Consider the following 14,265-nt stretch of genomic DNA (forward strand, 5'->3'; position numbering starts at 1 on the left):
AGATTTCTGTCCTCGTGTCGCTCACAAATGGCTCCTCTTTCACAACCACCTGTAGCAAACCATGGGTAAAGTAACAGAACCTCATGGCAAAGCCAGTTGGATTACCAGGGAGAAAAAGGGGGTCCCTTGGCTGCAGGAGATTATGCTTCAAGAGGGCAGAGTGGACAATCGTAAGAGATGTGCAGATTCGGCCTTTTGACATTGTTTTCTCAGCACAAGCTCCTTGGTTGTTTCCACAACACAAAAATCAATCTCTCATGTTAAAATGCCACTTTATGACCTGGGTCAAACACGTGCAATGAGGAGATTTACTTTTTAGTGCACGGTATTGTCATGCAAATCCCTCAGCACACTGCTGCTCACCCTTTCAGATTGTTCCCCTTTGGTCAAACAAGCCAAAATACTATGTCTGGGATATTTTTCCTCACCATCAAGATTTCTCCCACACTCTGCTACATTCTCCAGTGACTTTATCAAAAATGTTTATTTTATTTTTGAGAGATAGTGTGTGAGCAGGGGAGGGGCAAAGAGAACGTGAGAGAGAATCCCAAGCAGGCACTGCACTGTCAGCTAGAGCCCGATGGGGGGCTCGAACTCACGAATGGTTAGATCATGACCTGAGCTGAAATCAAAAGTTGGATGATTAACCGACTGATCCACCCAGGCACCCCTTCAGTGATTTTTTTCAATTACTTTAGAGTGAGTGGAAAAATTGTTTTAAGTTTTTATTTTTAAGTAATCTCTATACCCAATGTGGGGCTCGAACTTACAACCCTGAGATCGAGAGTCACATGCTCTACTGACTGAGCCAGCTAGGTGCCCCTGGAAAATATTTCTCTTGAAAAGATACCTTTTTTAAAAAAGGTACCTGTAGATGTTCACATTTTGCTTTAGCACCAAAGTGACGTTATATAAGAAAAGAGATAACAGCAATCCATCATATGAAGGAAGATTAAAATGAATGCTGTATAAAACATTCTATAAAATGAGATAAAATCCTCCCATGTGCCAGGAGGGGGTGTGGTTTTCTCCCTCCTGTGGAGGAATAAGTCAAGAAAACTTACCTGAATAGATGCCTAGACATAAAATATCACAGGCAAAATTCAACCATGTATTGGAAGGAGGATTAGGAGGAGGAGAAAATGGCAGGATACAAGCAGTAATTTTAAACCAAGGACTTACAGATAAATAGTCTTTCGAGGAAAAATGATCACTTCCAGATAGGAAACTAGGTATTTACTCTGAACAAGGCTGTTTTAAACTTTTTCTTTGAAAGGAAATAATATATGGTGAAAAATGATGGAGAGAAATGCCACATGGAATAAAATTAGAATCCATCTACCCCTTTTTGTTGTACTCAACTAGCAAGGCATCAGGGGTGAGGATGTTCTTCCAAATTTATTTTGATCTAACAAAATACTTAAAGTATATGCCCACGGTTCAGTCATTTACACTTTCTCTGGAACAGCAGGATTCTAGTGGAGGCTGAGAGTCACAGTCATGCACCTCCCTGGACAGAATGACAGGTGTAGACTCTGTGCCAGACAGTCAGAGTGCTTCTCTGGGACCTCAGGTATGCTCAGTCCCTCTCAGATGGTGAAGCGATGAGGACAAGAGCCATCGGAGCCAGACTGAAGAAGTCATGGAAGAAGCCAGCTTGCAGGAGGAAAAGAGACCACCACAGAGAAACAGGGGCTGGCAAAGAGGACGCCACTGTTCCCAGTGTCTCCAAGGCCTGGCTGCACCACTACCCACCTTCCCTTTGGTTACTGGAACTGGTAAAGTCGTCTTTGTGCCTAAATTTGGTCAAGTTGTGTTTCTAGCATAGTCCCTAACAGGATCTTTAAGGGGAAAAACTATGGATTTTATTTATTTTTGTTTGTTTTGTCTTGTTTTGATCTTCTTCTAATACAGTGTTTGGTGTGGAATAGAAACTCAAAAGAAAAAAGAAAAAGAAAAGCAGACTAGAATACTGTCCCTGGCTGCCTCTACCTTGAATGCATATTCATGGTAAAGTGATAGGCTAAATACCACTAATAGTCTGGGGTGCTTGGGAGGCTCAGTGGGTTAAGTGTAGGATTTCAGCTTGGGTCATGATCTCACAGATGGTAAATTCAATCCCTACATCAGGCTCTCTGCTCTCAGCTCAGAGCCTGCTTGGGATCCTCTGTTTCCCTTTCTCTCTCTGCCCCTCCTCTGTTCTCTCTCTCTCTCTCTCTCTCTCTCTCTCTCAAAAATAAACATTTTTAAAAATTCTTTTAAAAAATACCACTAATAATCTGAGCAAAACAATAATTTCTAAATGGAAATGGGAAATTCAACCTTACAAAGGAAGGTCAGATTTACAATCTCTACTCTTTTAGCAAGTTTTCACACAAGGTAAGGGAAATCTACAAGGTAGGTTTCAAAGAGACAGGGAAGGCAATTGATAGAAAGATGAAGCATCCAGATAAAGAAACTAACATTAGGTTGAGAATATTCAATAGGTGGTTTGCTCTGGTTTAGTTTTTGTTTACTGTAATGTATTTTTGCCCTTACTAACTTTGGAGATACATTTTACTCTACCTGCCCTAGTTTTAGAATCTCCTTATACTGAGGCACACCTGGCTGGCTCAGTTAGTGCAGCATGTAACCCTTGAGCTTGGGGTTATGGGTTTGAGCCTCACGTTAGGTATAGAGATTACTAAAAAATAAAATCTTAAAAGAATTGTTTAAAAAAATTGGGGAGCACCTGGCTGACTCAATCAGTGGAGAATGTGACTCTTGATCTCAAGGTTCTGGGTCCAAGCCCCATGTTGGGTGTATAGATTACTGAAATAAAATTAAAATTTTTTGTTTATACTGAATGGGAGCAAATATGCCACCCTAAATTGTACCTCTTTGTCATAGAGATTATTTTGACATGGTTATTCAAGAAAGAGCAGACACTCAGTGGCTATTCATGGATTTTCCATCCTAGAACGCTGGCCCAATTTGTTGACAACCTCTGAGAGAAGGCCCTGGCACTGGTAAATGCTGCTATGACTTATTCAAAGCCTCAATTGGCCACATTTTGGCACTACACCAAGCTTGAGCTGGTTCCTCTAACCCCTGGTCACATCCCTATAGCTATCTAGAATTTGAAACAAAAAAAAATACTGAAGAGTGCTCAAACTGGTAGCTTGAAACAGCTCATAGTTAAGCAAGTTCTGCTGAATAGTTTGGTGGCCGCCAACGTTTGGATATAGTTTATGCTGGTAAGATCATAGGCAAGTATGGCATCATTGACTATAATGTTTGAAGACCAATTTTTAACATCTACTTGTATTTTGTTTATTATTTGAGTGTTCTTAGACCATGTGTGCTCAGGCTGGTATTTGAATAAAATGAGATAATGTATCCAAAAAATTAGCAGACACAGAAGCTCTGAAAATGGAGTAGGAGTTACCTTTTACAAGACAAATTTGCATTTATAAAGAGAAATCTCTGTTTGTAAGAGTATCTCCCTGGCTATACCAGGAAGAAGAGAATGACTATAACTCTAGAAACTCTTACTAATGGAGAAGACAGGGCCTTGGATTGTTATGTAGATAACAACCATACCCTTGTTTACTGTGATTTGCCTGATAACTTCCCTTAACTGGCTTCTCACCCCAACATCTTTTGTCTTTAGCTGAAGATGGTATTTAAGGTGATGACATTGGCCATTTGGGGGAGTTACTCAGTTTTCCTGGCTCTCTCCTGTGTACATAGGAGGTAAATTTGGGGTATTATTTCCTCTTAATCTTTTATTTTAGGGGTGTTATAGCCAAGAACCTAGAGGTGTAAAGGGGAAATTAATTTTCCTCCCCAACAATAGATTACTCAAGAGCTATTCATAGCTACATGTTGGTCCAGCACGGAGAAATAATTGTGGTTTAGACCAACAACAGTTGATTGAAGCTCCAGAGGTTTGTACTTTTCTTATAAGGACTTATTAAAGGAATTTGAAAACTATTCTTCTTAGAAAGTTGGGACTGAATGAGACATCCAAAAGACAAAGGAAATATATGTAGTAGGTACATTCAAGTAGAAGAGACAATAAGAGAAATTATGATGAAATGCTGCTGTAGGAATAGAGGAGAATACGTGAAGTATAAATAATTTTTAGAGCTTATCCTTAGCATGAAATCCTTTTTTTTTATGTGTTAAAAAGCACATGAAAAGGGTGCATGGGTGGCTCAGTCTTTTTAAGCAGTGGACTCTTGGTATCAGCTCAGGTCACGATCTTGTAATCATGAGATCAAGCCCTATGTGGGGCTCCACACTGAGCTTGGAGCCTGCCTGGGATTCTTTCTCTCCCTCTCCCTCGTCCCCTTCCCTGCTCACATTCTCTCTCAAAATAAACATTTAAATAAAGAATAAAAACACATAAAAAATGTAAAAGCTTAACCATTTTAAGTACAGTAGTGTTAACTGTAAGGACATTGCTGTGTAACAGATCTCTAGAAAACTTTCATCTTGCAAAACTGAAACTCTATACTCTTTGAAAGGCAGCCCCCCTTTTCTCTATCCCTGTAGCTCCTGGCACCTACCATTCTACTTTGTATTTCTAAGAGATTGACTAATTTAGATACCACCTGTAAGTGGTATCATGCACTAATTGTCCTTTTGTGGCTAGCTTACTTCACTTAACATAATGTCTTTTCAGGTTTATCCTCATTGTAGCACGTAACAAGATTTCCACCTTTTTTGCAGGGTGAACACACTTCACTGTGTATCTATGCCACATTTTCTTTATCCATTCATTTGCGATGGATATTTTGCTGCTTGCACCTCATGGCAATTGAGAATAATGCTACAGTGAACATGAGTATGCAAATGTCTCTTGGAGATCCTATTTTCAGTTCTTTTAAATATGTACCTAGAACTGGGATTCTAGATCATATAATAATTCTGTTTTTAATTGTTAGAGGGGCCTCCACACTGTTCACTATTGCAGCTGCCCCCGTTTTGCATTCCTACCAAAAAAGCCACAACTAATAAAGCATTAAATAATACAATATGACCCTGCATACACTTGCAGAAGTTCTTACTTTATGGGAGGAAGAATGTGTAGCTTCAAGTTGACTGAAACCTTGGGGCACCTAGGTGGTTCAGTCAGTTGAGTGTCCAACTCTTGGTTTCGGCTCATGTTATGATCTCATGGTTCATAAGTTCGAGCCTCACGTCGGGCTCTGAGCTGATAGCATGGAGCCTGCTTGGGATTCTCTCCCTCTCTCTCTGCCCCTCCCTGCTCACGCTCACTCACTCTCCCTTTCTCAAAATAAATAAATAAACTTAAAAAAAACCTGATAAGTGTACCATTCAAAGAGAAATGGATTCCCACTAGCTTCTGCATGGGATTATACTTCTGCCTCTGAAGTAATCCTGGATGCACATTAGGAAAGCCTGGATTAAAGTGCATTAACAAACCCTAGATCTATTTAGTCAAAGGAAACCTCCATGTGTGCTCCAGGTGTCATTTTACATACCCAGTCAGATGTAGAGATTTATGACAAATTAGCTCCCCCCAGGGAGGTCATGTTAGGGTCCCACAATACCAGCAAAACCTTACAGACTGGTTCCATCCACCCCTCACTAATACCTCATTCAACTTTCCCATGGTGCACAATTTGTGGAATATCTTCCAACACCTTCCAATGTGTGGAGTATCTCTTCTGATATTCAAGATCCAACTTTGCTATATTCTCTTTATTGCAAATAGTATGAACAATTTGTAAGACAGATTATGTCAAATTGTCTTCAGCCACCTACTTTTTGTATATTACTCATTTTGCATTCTCTTTCTGTGTTGTTTTTGCAGTCAACACTTCCTCTCAGAAGACTGAGGGGCATTGTCCAAATATTTTCATTAGATATAACTAGTATTGTAAAATTCCAGAAGTAAAGGGGCACCTGGGTAGATCAGTCATTGAAGCATCTGACTCTTGATTTTGACTTTTGTCATGATCTCATGGTTGTGGCACAGACAGTGCTGACAGTGCACAACCTGCTTGGAATTCTCTCTCTCCCTCTTTCTGTGCCTCTCCCCCACTTGTGCTTGCCCGCACGCTCTCTCTCTCTCTCCCTCTCTCCCTCTCTCTCTCTCTCTCTCCCTCTCTCCCTCTCTCAAATAAATAAATAAACATTAAAAAAAAAATTCCAGGAGAGGGGAGCCTGCGTGGCTCAGTCAGTGAGCGACCTACTTCAGCTCAGGTCATGATCTCACAGTTTGTGTGTCCGAACCCCACGTCGGGCTCTGTGCTGACAGCTCAGAGCCTGGAGTCTGCTTCGGATTCTGTGTCTCCCTCTCTCTCTGCCCCTCCCCACTCATGCTCTGTGTCTCTCTGTCTCAGAAATAAACATTAAAAAAATAAAAAATAAAAATAAAATTCCAGGAGAAAGAAAATACTAACCTCAGTAATGTTTCAGAAAAGCAAATAAAAACTAATTCTGGGTCAGAACGTTAATAAACAATATTATGTTTCTTGTTTATAATTTGTGACTTTCTTGATTATCACTCATCAAGGACTTAACTGATTCACAAGCTGGTGGCCTCCAAATTAACCCTCCCTGCCTACAACTTGTTCCCTTCCAATCCTTTAAATTAAATTACATCAAGTAGTAATTGTTGCTAAAGATAAAATAATAAAAAATTAAAGCAGGTTCCCTAAAGCACAATTTCTAATAAACGCAGCATATATGAGAAAGCAAATTTAAATGAAAGGTACAAAGTATGAGAAAAAAAAATCAGCAGTAGAGCAAAATTTGAGTAGAACTTCAGATGTATTATTCACTGTTGCCACTGTCAGGGCTCATTAGTTCCAGAGAAAAGTAAGAATATGCATGAAGGAAACTAAAGTTGGTCAGTTCCTCATAATGCTTCCTATTTCTTCAGCAAATATTGCCATTTCACTCCACTTAAGTGAATAATGCTTTCTATTGGTCCTTGAACAACTTCCTGTATACATTGGATGTCACTTAATTTGCTCCCATTATCCTCTGTGAAATACTATACTGGTATTTATTATTAGTTTTAATATTACTGGGTAGGACTATCGCTAAGTAACTTGTTTCCGGGTTACTGAGAGGCTGTCAAAGCCTTAAGAGTATTCCAGTCTTTGCCTTCTGAAATAATCACTTGGCCATACAAAAAACAAAATTATAATTGTGGCTATGTCTACATGATAGCAAAATAACAGATCGATTTAGCTAGAAAAACTGTATGCATATTTCTGGAACCATATACTCAAACAAGTACGAACTGACAGATTTTGCAGATTTTCATTTTAATTTGGGTGTTGTGAAGATATAGCTGACGTGTGACAAAGCCCAAGATCATAAGTGAAATTCAGAGCAGTCCATTTTAGAAATAATCCATACCTTTTGTATTTTTTGACACCTACTTATTAACAAAATTTATTTCGTATCAATCATGTCTGTCCTTTTAATGGCCATCACGGTCAGGCATTTCCTCTGAGGTACAGCAGAGTGGGACCTGCCACTAATTTCTTTAGATGTAATGCTTTCAGAGTGATGTATAGAGCATAATGAGGCTCTTTGTTTGGTGCCGTGGTGACAGGTTGGCTCTCCTCAGTTGTACCTAAATCTAAACTAGGGAGAGTATGTGTGATGTACTGAAAAGAGACCCTGGCTTCGGTGACAAAAGAAGTTGTCTTTGTCCCAGCCCTGCTACCACCTTAGTGGAGGATCTTGGAACCATCATCTCTAGCCCCTTTCAGCCTTTGCTCTCTCAATGTCAGAAGGAGAGAGAGAGGGACAAAGAGGGGCAAGATTGGGTGGGAGAGAATGGGGAGAAAAGAAAGAAGTGGGGCAAGCCGAGAGAAGGGAAGAAAATAAAGAAGTAAAGGCAAGAGGAAGGAAACAACAAGGAACAAAGGGATCCAATTTTAGAAACATGAGTGTTATCACATCTGCCCCCGAGAATTCATATCTCATCTCCTGGCCTCATTCTGCTCTTCCATTTAAACCTACACATGTTCATTGTGTTCATTCTTTTAACAAGCATGTATTAAATATCTATTCGTAAACGTTACGCTTTGTGCTGGGAATCCCACAGTAAATAGCCCATCATGCCTCCATTCAAAGTTTTCAGAGTGCTGTTAGGGTAATATGTAAAAAAAAAAAAAAATTACATCGTTTTCTGCTGCAATAGGATTTCCTTAGTGTCTTGCCAGGATCCAGTTTAATTTTGCAGTTTCATCTTCCAGTTCTTCTTCGACTTTATTTCTCTTATCCACTGCCCCTCACCCCCCATCAGGATCTCCTCCCATTTTATGCCAATCTACTGGTAAGGAGGCTGCCTTAATAATTATCCTGACAGGTCCATTTCTCCTAAAGGTTCTCATCTGTTTTGTCTGGTAGAGCAGGACATGGAGCTCCCTACAGAGATTCGTGCGTTCTTGTCTTCCTACTGCCAGGGATTCACGCAAGGAGCCAAGAACTAATGGTTTGGGCCAATACCTAGGTTCACCCTACTGCTAGATCTAGTGTGATACATCTATCCCCTGTTTTGTCTGCAAAGTAACTAAACTGGAAACAAACTTTCTAGGTCATCAGAGCTTTTAAGGTCCAAATATGCGTGCCATCTGTGTTTCCTGAAAGTTATTGAGCAGCATATTGTGCTTGGGAGGCACTCTCTGTTCTCCAAACAGGTATTTATCAATCAACAAATCTGGTGCTTTCAAACTCAACACTTAGTAAGCATCACAGCTCATTTTGTAGGTTTGGAAGAAAGTTGGTATTTCTATGGACAGGCTCGGAAATACTTTCGGAAATGTTTCTACGTGCCTTCCTGCCAAATCCCCCAGCAGATGTATATGCTCACTTCCTACCCATCACCAGGCTGTTTCAAAGGAGGACCAGGACACAGTTTGCAGCCTCCAAGGGAAGGAGGGCTCAACTACTAGAAGACAAACACTTGGGTAAATAAGCCCTATGACCTAATTCAACTTGATCATGCACATTTATTAAGTTGGTTTTGGTAGGTAAACAACAAGAGCAGTCAACGAATTTGAGATGACTAGGGCCCCAAAGCCTCACTTCCAGGTTATAAAAAACACCAGCTTCAGGCCAAATTCTAACATATATCCACTTATTAATTATCCATTATTAAGTATCCATGCAGCAATTCATGCAACTTGGGAGTGGCATCTGATAATTGCACTTTTTAATGCTTATTTATTACTTATTTTGAGAGTGACAGAAAGCAGGGGAAAGGCAGAGAGAATTCTAAGCAGGCTCAGTGCTTTCAGCACAAAACCCATCACGGGGCTCGATCTCATGAACTGTGAGATCATAACCTGATCAAGAAATCAAGAGTTAGCCGCTTAACTGACTAAGCCACCCAGGCACCCCAATAATTACATTTTTGACAAGAATCCTACATGATCCTGAAGCACACAGAGATGTTAAAACCATTGCCTCAAGCTGTGCATACATTAGAGCTGATGCCTGCATTAGCTGCCTCCCATTTGGTGTTTGGGGGCTAGAAGAGATGGGGGGAGGGGGGGCAGAAAAAGCTGCTCAAAGGATGCCCAGGGAAAACAACACTTGAAGCTGATTGGATGTGCATTGCACATGCCCTTCTGCTTTGTTTATTTTGTAAAGCATAGAAATCCGTAAAAAAAAAAAAAAAAAAAAAGGGGCGCCTGGGTGGCTCAGTCGGTTAAGCATCAGACTTCAGCTCAGGTCATGATCTCGCGGTCTGTGAGTTCCAGCCCCGCGTTGGGCTCTGGGCTGACGGCTCAGAGCCTGGAGCCTGCTTCCGATTCTGTGTCTCCCTCTCTCTCTGCCCCTTCCCCGTTCATGCTCTGTCTCTCTCTGTCTCAAAAATAAATAAACGTTAAAAAAAAAATTAAAAAAAAAAAAAAGAAGAAATTATCCGTGTACAATTAAAAACAGAGGCGTGGAACCTAATAAAGGCCCAGTGAATCTGCATGCTTGCTATGGGAGAGTCATATGTATTTTGCAAAAGCTCTATGGTTGATTCTAATGGACTGCCATGTTTGTGAATCATTGATACTGAGCTAGCTGGAAGCCACTTTCTATTTCCCCAACCCAAGTTTAGAGTTTCCAGCGACAGGAAAACACTACACTTTTCTGTGTTCAGAGTTGCTATTAATTAGCACTGTGATTTCAGACATGTCACTTAACATACGAGAACTTTGCTTTTCTCACAAGAAGTCACTTTAAGCTAATACAGATAACCTAATAAAATGTTATCCCAAGCCCAGCCATCCAGTTTGCCATAAGTCCTTGTTACAAGTATTGCAGGAAGCAATATTTTGATAGTAACCAATGCTTTTCTTTTTCCCATTATTTGGGATGATCTTGGGTACTCCATCCATTGAGTTCGTGATCCTAGAGTCAAGAGAGGGTTCCTAGAGTCCAGAGAGGATTAACTCAACTGAGAGTAAATAAATCAAGTGAGTTCCTGAGTGGATTTTTTTAAACTCGTAGACACACAAAAGTTGTAAAAACCTGGCTTCCAGTAAACTCAACCTTGAAGAAAGCAAACCTAGAGTTGATGTCATATGCATTTAACTCAAAAGACGCCATGAGGATGTGAGAACAGTTTCCTGCCTCTGGATGTATAAAGAAAACATGTATTTGCTTTAGGGAAAACAGAATATTTGGCAGAGGTGATCAAGGGAGTTAAGTTGTAGATGAAATATCCCAGGATCATGTTCTAGGGTTTGGTGTGTAACAGAAATCTAGACAGGGTTAGTGGGACCCAAACATAAAGGATTACTGAAAGTCCCCCGGATAAGTCCCAAAGCCATTTCAACATCTGAAATCTAGAGTAGCAAGTTGTCAGTACGTGTCCCTCAATGTGATTGGTGGCAGAGCATCTAAATGTAGCCTATTCCCTTCAGAGGAATCTAGAAAAGGGCAAGAGTGGGCTGGGGACTCAACCCTCAAAATGATAGGCAAATGAAGACACATGTTGGTTTGCAATAAACTAGGCATCACACAGCAGAGAGGACATGGGCATTTGAGCCACGGAAGCAGTGTGTAGATGTCAATCAATAAAATCAATTAAGATTATACATGTTAGGGGCACCTGACTGGCTCATTCAGTGGAAAATGCAACTCTTGATCTCAGGGTCGTGTGTTTGAGCCCCATGTTGGGCATAGAGGTTACTTAAAAAAATTTTTTTATTAAAAAGAAGATTATACATGTCAGTCAAAGCCAGCATAGGTTCTTAATTTCACTGTTAAATTCTACATTATCAATCTATCTAATCTAGCCAGCCAGCCAGCCGTTCCCAAATGTCAGTTATTTGTAAATCCTCCTGGAACAGGGCAAATAGAAGTGTTGTAGAGGGAGAAATTCCCTCACTCCCCTCCCAGGGTTCCTCTAGCTGGTTAGGAATTAAATTAATATGAGACAGATTAATAGAAAAAGCCAAAACTTTATTACATGTGCATGGAGGCCCCAACATGAAATTGAGACCCGAAGAAATGACCCAGGCAGGTTTTATACATTCTAGACAAAGAGACCATAAATTTGTGAGGAATTGACAGGATAAAGAAAACAACTGTTTGGGAAATTTATTTAGTAAAGGAATTATAAGTGGAATTTGGGCTGAAGTAGTACCTCAGTAAAAAGGTAACAAGGTTTATTTTTGTATCTTTCTCAAGTTTAAAGTCCCTATTTCTGGTGATAAGGTTGTCTTTTCTACTTCTTAGGAAAGAGAGAGTGCCATTCAAATGGGAGATTTGTTCCCTGCTTTCAGGGGGACAGAGCAGAGGCTGAGTGTCCCTGCACTAGTTATTTCCTGGGTAGCTTCAATTCAAAAGAAACAGCCTGCCATTGTGTTACATTTTGGAGTGGCCTGCCCTGGACCCCTATAGAAGGAAAGGAATGACAGGAAATTCCTGAATTAAGAGAGTGCTACTTTCAAAGACTGGGTTTCAAATCGGAATTTACTGAATGTACCTTCAATTTGGAGATTAAATTTTCCACCACTGTGCTGAAATGAAAATTCAAGATCAAAATTTAGTTACAGAGGCAAAACATAGGAACTTGTTTGCCCTCCTGTGGTCGGTGCCTGTACCAAATAAATATTTCTCCACCCAGAACAATTTTGCTTTCCTGATTAGAGACAAGCTATTTACTTATTATCCAATATGTGTACCCTTTGATGGATGTGGTAATTAAGTCTCCCTCCAGAATTTAGTACCCTAAAATAGTGACTATCTAATGCAAAACTGCTCTTGGTTGGTAGATAACAAATTACATCCATAGCACCCACTATAATCTGACTTAGGCCAATGTGGTCTTGCAGAATCCTTTTTTTTTTAATGTTTTATTTACTTTTGAGGGTGCAAGTGGGGGAGGGGCAGAGAGAGGGGGACAGAGGATCTGAAGCGGGCTCTGCACTGACAGCACAGAGCCCAATGCGGAGCTTGAACTCACCAACCAAGAGGTCATGACCTGAGCCGAAGTCAGATGCTCAACTGACTGAGACACCCAGGTGCCCTGTGTAATTCTTATTTTTGGTATATAATGCTGCCCCCAAACTGGAAGTGGGTTAAAAGTAGTCACTTCTCTCTGAACTTTTCTGTGAGAATAAACTAAATCTTAGAACAAATGCTGGCACATATACAGACATAGATTAATCAAACACTGATTACAAAAACATTAAACAGTTCATATAACCTGTTCTGTGGGCTTTGTGAAGTCCAGATTTCTGTCTCTTTAGGGGGAGCTACCTCCTTGCATGAGAGGGTCACTCTAGACCCAAAACTATTCCAGAGTCCGGAATCTGCAAACATAGTAATTGCCACCATATATCCTCTCAAACTAGTGGTTTTCAGCCTTGACTACATGTTGGAATTACCTAAAAAGCTTTTAAAATCTTTTTTTTTAAGCTTATTCATTTTGAGAGAGAGAGAGAGCACAAAAGTGGGGGGGGGGGGAAGCAGAGAAAGAGGAAGAGAGAATCCCAAGCAGGCTCCACACTGTCAGCCCAGAGACAGAGTTGGGGCTCTAACTCATGAACCATGAGATCATGACCTGAGCCAAAATCAAGAGTTGGATGCTCAACTGACTTAGCCACCCAGATGCCCCCCCAAAAGCTTTTAAAACCACTAATGCCTTGACAGCTCCCCCAAGGATTCTCATTTTATTGTCTTGCAGTGTGGCTTGAGCATTTGCAGCTTCCCAAGGCATTCCAAGTACGTCTAATGTGCAGCCACATTTAAGAACCACATTCCTAAAAACAGTTTCAGGATGCATGACTGGTAAGGATTCAAGGCTTGGGCTCCATTGCAAAGGATAAAGCCTACCAACCTCATTAGATTCTTAAAACCTCTTTGTGCAGAGTTGGGCAGTAACTCTTATGTTAGATTCACCCAGTCCATAAATCTTAACTACTTTTTCTTTCTCTACAAGAGTCCATTTACAAAAATCATTGTAGTCAACACACTTATTTCACCAACAATACTGTTTCTGGCATTTAATATGTTAATTTGCAAAGCCTAGTTTGCTGATTGAAACACAAGGAACAGAAGTGCTTTCAGTAGCTGCCTCTGGACTTCCTATTTGAGTGCCAGCTGTCCACACTTAAGCTGTGCATTGTTCTTTAGCGTGATATCTGGACCCAAGTTAGCGTTTGAAGTAACTAAATAATACACATATTACATACGTACATATACATCTGTGTTTGCTGTGTGTGTGTAGAATTTTAAATATAGACAGTGTAACGCTCCTGCCCACTGCCATCATATATAGGTAATTTGGATCCTGGGTGCCATTTTCAACTCTTTGTATTGGAGTCTGTGTTCTCCACTTCTTCCATTGGGAGTTGATATTTATTTCTCCCAGGAGACTGCATCCTCTCAGCGCCTGCTTTGTCTTCCTCTTACCTCAACAAAGACCTTTTTTTTTTTTTTTTTTTTTTTTTTTTAAGTAGGCTTCATGCCCAGTGCAGAGCCCAATGCAGGGCTTGAACTCATGACCCTGAGATCAAGACCTGAGCTGAGATTAAGAGTTAGACACTTAACCTACTGAGCCACCCAGGTGCCCCTCAACAAAGAAAGTTTAATCCTGGTAATAGTAGTGCTCAGCCTTAAATAACATTGAGAAAACAGCACAGAGTGTTGTCTTTGTTTGAAAAGTGCACATAAAATGATCTGATTCCAAAATGCAAATCTCTGACCACGCTTTCTTGTTTATGGGAAAGTCATGGTTCATCTCTTGGCATTAGTTGGCTCCAAAGAAACATAAGGAAGGAC

The 14,265-nt window shown here is 40.4% G+C and overlaps 1 pseudogene; it reads left to right on the forward strand.

Moving 5' to 3' along the window:
- The first annotated feature begins 1,604 nt into the window (after window positions 1-1,604).
- LOC128311433 (ATP synthase subunit g, mitochondrial-like) lies at window positions 1,605-3,280 on the forward strand (annotated as a pseudogene).
- Window positions 3,281-14,265: the final 10,985 nt, after the last annotated feature.

This window comes from Acinonyx jubatus, chromosome X, assembly GCF_027475565.1.
Source record: "Acinonyx jubatus isolate Ajub_Pintada_27869175 chromosome X, VMU_Ajub_asm_v1.0, whole genome shotgun sequence".
Classification (NCBI taxonomy): domain Eukaryota; kingdom Metazoa; phylum Chordata; class Mammalia; order Carnivora; family Felidae; genus Acinonyx; species Acinonyx jubatus.